Below are 8,294 nucleotides of genomic sequence, written 5' to 3'. Positions count from 1 at the left end.
TATTAAAAGTCTTCTGAAATTGCTACCAGTCATTCCTTTTTCCCTTCTCAACCAATAAAGCGATGACAAAACTTTCTACACAGTTGACAACTATTCAATATATGGAATGACCTATACTAAAGTTGTATCAACAGGCACCAGTAGACCGCCGCGTGAAGACGGGTGACACGATCCTGAACATCCGAGGAGCGGTGCGTGACGCCATCGGCGACGCGGGCGCAGCGCCCGGCCCTCGCGCTTCGTCCCGCCTTGATACGTTCGTCATCCGCCCTGCGCACGCGCGTCGACCAAGGCCCATGCACGACCAGCCTGATTCCAACCCTACGCCAGTGCAGGTAAGGTTTGAATTCCTCTGCCGGCCACGCTAGGCCCTCACGCTTCTTCACGCCTTGATACGTTCGTCATCCGCCCTGCACACGCTCGCAGACCAAGGCCCATGCACGACCAGCCCGATTCCAACCCTACGCCAGTGCAGGTAAGGTCTGAATTCCTCTGAAGGGCCGCGCCCGGCCCTCACGCTTCTTCACGCCTTGATACTTTCGTCATCCACCCTGTGTACGCTCGCAGACCAAGGCCTATGCACGACCAGCCTGATTACAACCCTACAACTGTGCAGGTAAGGTTTGAATTCCTCTGACGGGCCGCGCCAGGCCCTCCCGCTTCCTACTTCCTGTGGTGTACCTCCAAAACGAACGGTTTTGGAGGTACACCACACATGAAATATCAATTTTTAAGCAATTATCTTTATTAATCTTACACTTACTTACTAAAAATAAGATTAGATTATAAAATAAGCCTATTTTTCCGAGACACATTATCTAATGACTACGGTACACCCTTTGCGGAATACTAGATACGATGACGGGATTATTATTTCTATCAAGTAAAAAATTAAATGAATATATATTTAGTAAAAAATATTCACTCTAACCAAGAGAACAAACAGCGCAGCAAAGATATTGAATAGATTTCATATTCTGCAAAAACTAGGTACTTTTTGTAAGAGTTGAGTTCCAACATCTGCAGCCGTCTGCAAAAATCGAGTCTTCTGGCAACATTTCTGATATTAAAAACACTTCATCCTTTGAAACTCAAATTGCCTTGGACTTTCAGTGTTTTTATTCGCCTGTTTACTGCCACAGCTACGTAGAAACAGTCTTAACATTAATGCCAATTTTACATTATTTTTTCTAGAATCAATGGAAAACTTCACTCGAAGACTTCTATCCTTGGAAATAGTAGCTTTAGCCATATAAAATAAAATTATAGTGGCTTAACTACCTTATCTTGTTTCGCACAGCTACGCTATCCTTACAGAGATTAAATATAGCTCACTAAGGGCTTGTTCCCACGGAGACATGCCTTTTTTTGCAGGATACCGTTTAGTATAACTATACTTACGTATTTTATAGTTTAAAACCGCTTCATTCTTTGTAATTTGAATTTCAAACACATTGTGTTCATACGACAGTCTAGTTTAGTAGGATACTGGATTATTGGATCCTGCAAAACTGGATTGCCGTGGGAAAGAGCCCTTAGAAACAGATAAACAAGAGTCGAGACATGATATTAACATGAAGAGTGTATGTTCATGTTTTAGGCTGGGTTGCACCATCTTATTTTGACTATAACCTACGTCAAAAAATCTGTCAAACTCCATACAAAATACGCCGGTTAACGTTATAGCTACGGTCAAAGTTAGGTGGTGGAACTCAGCCTTTGAGTAGGTACTACATGTTTTTGTTAGGACTTAGGTATCCTCTTCAAGCCTAATCCTGTAATCCTAAGATTACCGATTCCACGGTAATTTCCCCGTCAATTGACCGTACGCTCCTAATTGCGGGCAATGGGCCGTCGGTTCTGCCTTTGTTGTGTCCCTGCAGGGAATCGACTCTCGTTACTATAAGCGGCTTAAACGTCTCGGAATCCGTCCGCCGAGTTATACCACAAACAATTCAGTCTCATTCCGAAACGTTTTTCCAATATTTTTTCTTTTTAGTTGCCTTTGAGTCTTATGACGATCTATGATGAATTTAAGCTGCTTACGGACTGTTCAATAGCGTAGGTACATACTTATCGAGATATTTTAGTACAAAAACGTATTTTACAAAATAATACTACATTTGAAGATTTTTCAATGGCAATTCAAATAAATAAACGTGGAGAAATTTCGCTTCGTGGAAATCAAATAACGAAAATGAAATGTATTAACATTTTCCAGTAACAATTTGGCAAAATACAGATGAAAATCTTTTACTTATAAAAATAAGTTTCTCATAATTGAATTAGGCGTGATATTTCTGATCTTATGTTTATTATTTTTCAAATTATGTAAATGTACCTACATAATAGACTGAGGCTGGGTTACACCCTCGTATGTACTTTAACTATAGCAAACGTCAAACATTTGTTAAACTCTATACAAAAAACACCGACACGTAACAGTTACAGTTAAAATTAGGTGGTGCAAGTTAACCAAAGAATCTATTGAAATGTTGTTGATTTGTCAATAGGCACCAAGATACGACCGTGAACTACTGGTGGAGGCTCACTCGAAGGCGCGCATCGACTGCGACCTGGCCAACGTGACAAATCTGCGATGGTATAAGGATAACGAGGTAGGTCTCCATTTATTACATTATTAACTGAAAATCAGTCAAACTATAGAAAGGCTACTATGGCACAAACACCTGTGCTCACCTAAAAATTGGAAAGTTGATAATGATTACGAAAATTTCATGTCACAGCTTTACTTAAAGAGCACTTTATATTGGGCCTGAAAATCAAAGTTGCTTTGAAATAAATAAATCGTAACTTCGTAAGTCAATATAGAGTTCGGGAAAATACTGACATGTCGTCTACTGTAATTTCGTCTACTTTAATAATTTCGAATTACTATAATGCCTTGTGATTGCTACGTTTTAACAGCTCATGACGTCATTTGACTTGAAACTATACTCAATCACAGTCTTGTGCGGAGAAGAAGAAAAAACTCAATTTCCAACCAAATGTCTGCAGATGGAGTCATGACAATCACATGACCATTCGTTGCTTTAAACTTAGTTTTTTTCTTAGCAAATGTCAGTGGCCCCCGCGGCGGGCGGCGGGGGCGAAGCTCTGTGGCAGGAGGGCGCCGCCCTAGTGGTAGGGCGGGCGACGAGGGCAGACGCGGGCGCGTGGCGCTGCGCCGGGGCAGACAAGGCGGGCAAGACTGTCTCGGGGAAGCCTATGCACCTGCTTATTTATGGTGAGTGTATGTAGCAAGTTCTCGAGTGGCTATCACGGGCCAGAAGACGTAGTGTGGGTAGGCCCCACACTCAGTAGTCCCCGTACCCGGCGGTGGCAGGAGGGCGCTGCCCTGGAGGTAGGGCGGGCGACGCTGACGATGTGAGCAAGGCTGTCACGGGGAAGCCTATGCACCTGCTCATTTATGGTGAGTTGTAGCAAGTGTCAGTGGCCCCCGTTGAACGGGGACGGGGTAGAACTGTGGTAGGAGGGCGCCGCCCTAGTGGTAGGGCGGGCGACGAGGGCAGACGCGGGCGCGTGGCGCTGCGCCGGGGCAGACAAGGCGGGGAAAACTGTCTCGGGGAAGCCTATGCACCTGCTCATTTATGGTAAGTATATGTAGTAAGTTCTACGAGATTATACTATATTGGAGCAGAGAAATTCTCGAGTGGGGATCACGGGCCTGAACACGTTTTGTGGGCACTGGAGCAGGCCCCCACTCGGTGGACCGACGATCTGGACAATGTCGCGGAAGAACCTGGATGCGGGCAGCGCAGGAGCGTTCGTTATGGAAATCCTTGGGGAAGGCCTTTATCCAGCAGTGGATAGCATCTGCTTATTTATGGTGAGTTGTAGCAAATGTCAGTGGCCTCCGTTGAACTAGGGCGGGGTAGTGCTGTGGCAGGAGGGCGCCGCCCTGGTGGTAGGGCGGGCGACGAGGGCAGACGCGGGCGCGTGGCGCTGCGCCGGAGCTGACAACGCGGGGAAAACTGTCTCGGGGAAGCCTAAGCACCTGCTTATTTATGGTGAGTTGTAGCAAGTGTCAGTGGCCCCCGTTGATCTAGCTCTGTGGCAGGAAGGCGCCGCCCTGAAGGTAGGGCGGGTGACGCTGACGATGTGAGCAAGGCTGTCACGGGGAAGCCTATGCACCTGCTTATTTATGGTGAGTTGTAGCAAGTGTCAGTGGCAGGTTCTGTGGCAGGAGGGCGCCGCCCTGTTGGTGGGGCGGGCGACATTATGGGGCGCCGACAAGGCGAGCTAGACTATCACTAGGAACCCTATGTATTTGCTTATTTAGAGTAGCGCACACCGTTGATTTTTAGTTGGCCGATAGTTGTGCCCGATTTTAATTTGTATGGGAATCGGCCAAATCGAATCGGCGTAGTGTGCGCACTCCCATACATGCCCAATGCCCATACTGATCAACTGCCCGACTAAACTATCGGCCGACGAAAAATCAACGGTGTGCGCCTACGTTTATGGTACGTTCATTTTAGAAGCAAATTATTTAGTTTTCACAGAGTTATCTTATAAAGAATCCTTCGATATTTTATACTTCGCTTTAAGCAAATCTTGCACTTTGATATAGACCAGACAACAGAAACTTTCTAAGAAATAAAAACATAAGGAATCCAGTTCTTGAACTGTTAGGTGAGGAAAAAATTGTCCCAACTTAATCAAAACTACATAGTGTAGATAGAGCCCTAATAATGAAATAACTGAATTTCGTTGAAAGATTTCGATTTTTGTACAGAACCAGTACGGTCAGTCTATCTGGCGGTGGACGGGAGAAGACTGGACGCGGGCAACACCTGGGTGCCAGTCCGGGACAAAACAGTTTTAGAAGTCCGCTGTGTTGCTGAAGGTAAGTTATTAGAGTCATGAAATAAAAATTAAATATTTTGAGACTTTCGGTTTAGAGAACAGCGGCTAGTGTATTTACCTACTGTCTTAAAAGTCTGAAAAATAGTGTTCTAAGTAAAAACCATTTTTGTGTAATTATGCCGACTCTACGAGTTAAATGGTGCTGCAACGGCGCTAATGCAATGCCCATTCCAGCGTAAAAAGCATAATAATAAATATTCTTTCTCTATTAGGTGGAGTGCCACCACCAGACCTCTCGTGGCGACTGCTAGCACAAGAACCGTCGCTGGATCACAGACCGTACTTGAGGATACACCACACGAACTACTCGATAGGTAAGAATTTCTACTCCCAAATAGCATATAGGTCTACTTCGTAATTCATTTTCATTACAGTTAAAGCCCTTTCTGGCGGGGAGAATCCCCTCACATCCACCATCCATCATCACACACCATCAAATCAGTGCACAATCAACCGCTACGGCATGTACTCGTATGTATCAATAATTATCAATAAATCAAAGCAAAATCATCAAGTCAAAATCGTATCATTTCTATCAATTCTAAAGGTGTGCAGTAAGCAGCTCGTACAGTGTAGCCAAGATAAGCGACTCATATTTATCTGTCTCTCTTCCTAACGAATTACTTAGTTTTGTTAGAATCGCTCGGTTTGATGATTTCCATTATCATTTTGCGTAGATGAGTCTTAATTCACACTAGCAGCCGCCCGCGACTTCGTACGCGTAGATCCCGTTTTACCCCCTTAGTGGTGGAGTTTCGTAAAATCCTTTCTTAGCGGATGCCTACGTCATAACATCTACCTGCATGCCTTTCAGCCCGATCCGTCCAGTGGTTTGGGCTGTGCGTTGATAGATCACTATGTCAGTCAGTCAGTCACCTTTGAGTTACAATATTTAGATTCTGTAATTAAGTTTTTTTGGGCAATTTTACAGTTCCTTAGGCCAGTGTTTTTCAACCTTTTTCATGACGCGACCCACCTAGTATGAAAAAATATTGTGCGACCCCCCGACCGCTCGTTTTTTTTTTCATGCATTTTAAATGTTACAAACAAAGATGTTGTAGGAATCGAATATTTAAATCCATACAACATTTATGCATTTGCATAATTAGATTTGGGATAAAGGACATCATCCACGTTTCATAATATTTTTGGTCCAAAATCAAAAGTGCCGGCCAACAAAAAAAAGTGCTGTATTCTGATAGAATACATCTGCCTTAGCATTTGTTACTATGGCACCAAAGCCGTAGCTCCACTGTGCGTCGAGTATTTGAGATCTAAAAGTCATCGACTATTCATACATTTTTTGTTCAAAATCAAAAGTGTCGGCCAATAAAAAAAAAGTGCTGTATTCTGACAGAATACGTCCGCCTTAGCATTTGTTACTATGGCACCAAAGCTGTAGCACCACTGTGCGTCGAGTATTTGAGATCTAAAATTCATCGACGATTCATACATTTTTTGTTCAAAATCAAAAATGTGGGCCAATAAAAAAAAAGTGTTGTATTCTGACAGAATACGTCCGCCTTAGCATTTGTTACTATGACACCAAAGCTGTAGCACCACTGTGCGTCGTAGTATTTGAGATCAAAGTCGGTCGTTTCATATATTTTTAGAACTCAAATACTACGATGCACAGTGGTGCTACAGCTTTGGTGCCATAGTAATAAATGCTAAGGCGGACGTATTCTATCAGAATAAAGCACTTTAATTTTTTGGCCGGCACTTTTGATTTTGGACCAAAATGGATGATGTCCTTTATCCGATTTTTTTACTGAGGTCGTTTTTACGACCTCTCGCGACCCCCTATAGAGGCTTGGCGACCCCCCAGGGGGTCGAGACCCACAGGTTGAAAAACACTGCCTTAGGCGCTTAAGCCTATTATAATGATTCCATCTCTCCCAACCAGAGGGCGTATCGTCCTCGCATGCAGTAGTGACGGCTGCGCGGGAGTTGCACAACGCGACGCTGCAATGCGAGGCTCGCCAGCGCTCCCCGCGGCCCGCGCCCGCCCCCGCGCCATCCAACGTGTCTGACGCGCACACGGCCAAGCTGGAGATACACGTCACTTGTAAGTTTGTACTGCAACTATGTGTGTAGATTAAAAACTCATAACACTCATTTATTTCTGAGAAAAGGCTTTACTGATGCACTTTTACACGTCCCAGTATTAACCCTACCACTGCTTCAGGACAATAAATGGGCCAGTGATGAGAAGATGCAGCGCAAGAAACTCTGTCACTATTTAGTCACTATTAGCTCTGTGTTATTTTTCGTTTCAGTCATAATATGATGTACCACTGCTGGACAAAGGAGGATCAAGGATTTCCATAACGACTGGTCCTGTGCTGCCTGCATCCAGGTTCTTCCCGCGACCTTCACCAAATCATCAGTCCACCTAGTGGGGTGCCCGTCCACACAGCCCACACTACGTCTTCCGGCCAGTGGTCGCCACTTGAGAACTTGTCTGCCCCTGCAGCCATCTGCTCTATGAGCTATGATGGTCACTTAGGTTTTCCTGCGGATCTCCTCATTTTTGTTTCAGAGTATAGCACCATAAATAGCACGCTCCATTGCCCTTTGGGTGACCTTGAGCCTTCTTAAGAGGTTCATAGTAAGCGATCACGTCTCAGATCCGTATGTGGTCAAAACAAGAACCAGTGTGCTTACCATGAGTTTACGTTAGGTGTGCTCGCTAGCGACTGCGTAAAAAAATGACATTTAAATGTATGACATATTGTGCAGCGCCCCTAGCGGCTACTTTTAAGAAATAAAATCTTCATAGAATCTTTTGACGTATTCGCTAGCGAGCTCACCTAACGTAAACTCATGGTAAGGCCACTGTAACTTGAATTAAGACCGATTTTTTTTTCATTTTGACGTTTTGTCTGTCCTGTTTTCCTGTCTCAATTCTAGATACAAGTTCTATATTTTGACTGAAACTGCATCTTTTTCTCTTCTGTGTCACGTAGATCCGCCATCGTTCGTGATATCCCGCTGGCCCGGGTTCGGCGTGTCGCTATCAGCAGGCGGCGCGGCGGCGCTGCGCTGTGACGTCGACGCCAACCCGCCCGCGCGTGCTTGGTGGCTGCGGGACGATGCAGATCCCACCAGGTAACAACTACAGTATAAGTTTGAAGTGACTAGGGTCCGGCGCAGACTTGGTGATGCGCAAAAATGAGATTCGATGTGTCGCTAAAAGGCGACGATTTGATTGATTGATTGATTGATTGACAGCCTCCGGGAGCAATGGCGTCCGTAGGTCCATGTCACTGTCCAGAACTATCTAGAGACGCACTACGACTACTTAGTCGCTTTCATCCTTTAGGCTTTCGTGGCAACTTGACGGCGTTTGCTAATTACCGACTTTGGCCGTGACTTTGGCATGTAAATCGTATGACATAAAA

At 44.8% G+C, this 8,294-nt stretch overlaps 1 long non-coding RNA gene across 1 annotated transcript; it reads left to right on the top strand.

The window, feature by feature from the left end:
• Nucleotides 1–4,764: 4,764 nt before the first annotated feature.
• LOC135084559 (uncharacterized) lies at nucleotides 4,765–6,868 on the top strand. Its single transcript, XR_010259887.1, has 3 exons — nucleotides 4,765–4,870; nucleotides 5,103–5,204; nucleotides 6,797–6,868. It is a non-coding gene; the product is annotated as an uncharacterized LOC135084559 (long non-coding RNA).
• Nucleotides 6,869–8,294: the final 1,426 nt, after the last annotated feature.

This window comes from Ostrinia nubilalis, chromosome 26, assembly GCF_963855985.1.
Source record: "Ostrinia nubilalis chromosome 26, ilOstNubi1.1, whole genome shotgun sequence".
In the NCBI taxonomy this organism is placed as follows: domain Eukaryota; kingdom Metazoa; phylum Arthropoda; class Insecta; order Lepidoptera; family Crambidae; genus Ostrinia; species Ostrinia nubilalis.
Note: the sequence above shows the minus strand (reverse complement) of the source record. Positions and strands in the feature narration are given on the sequence as shown.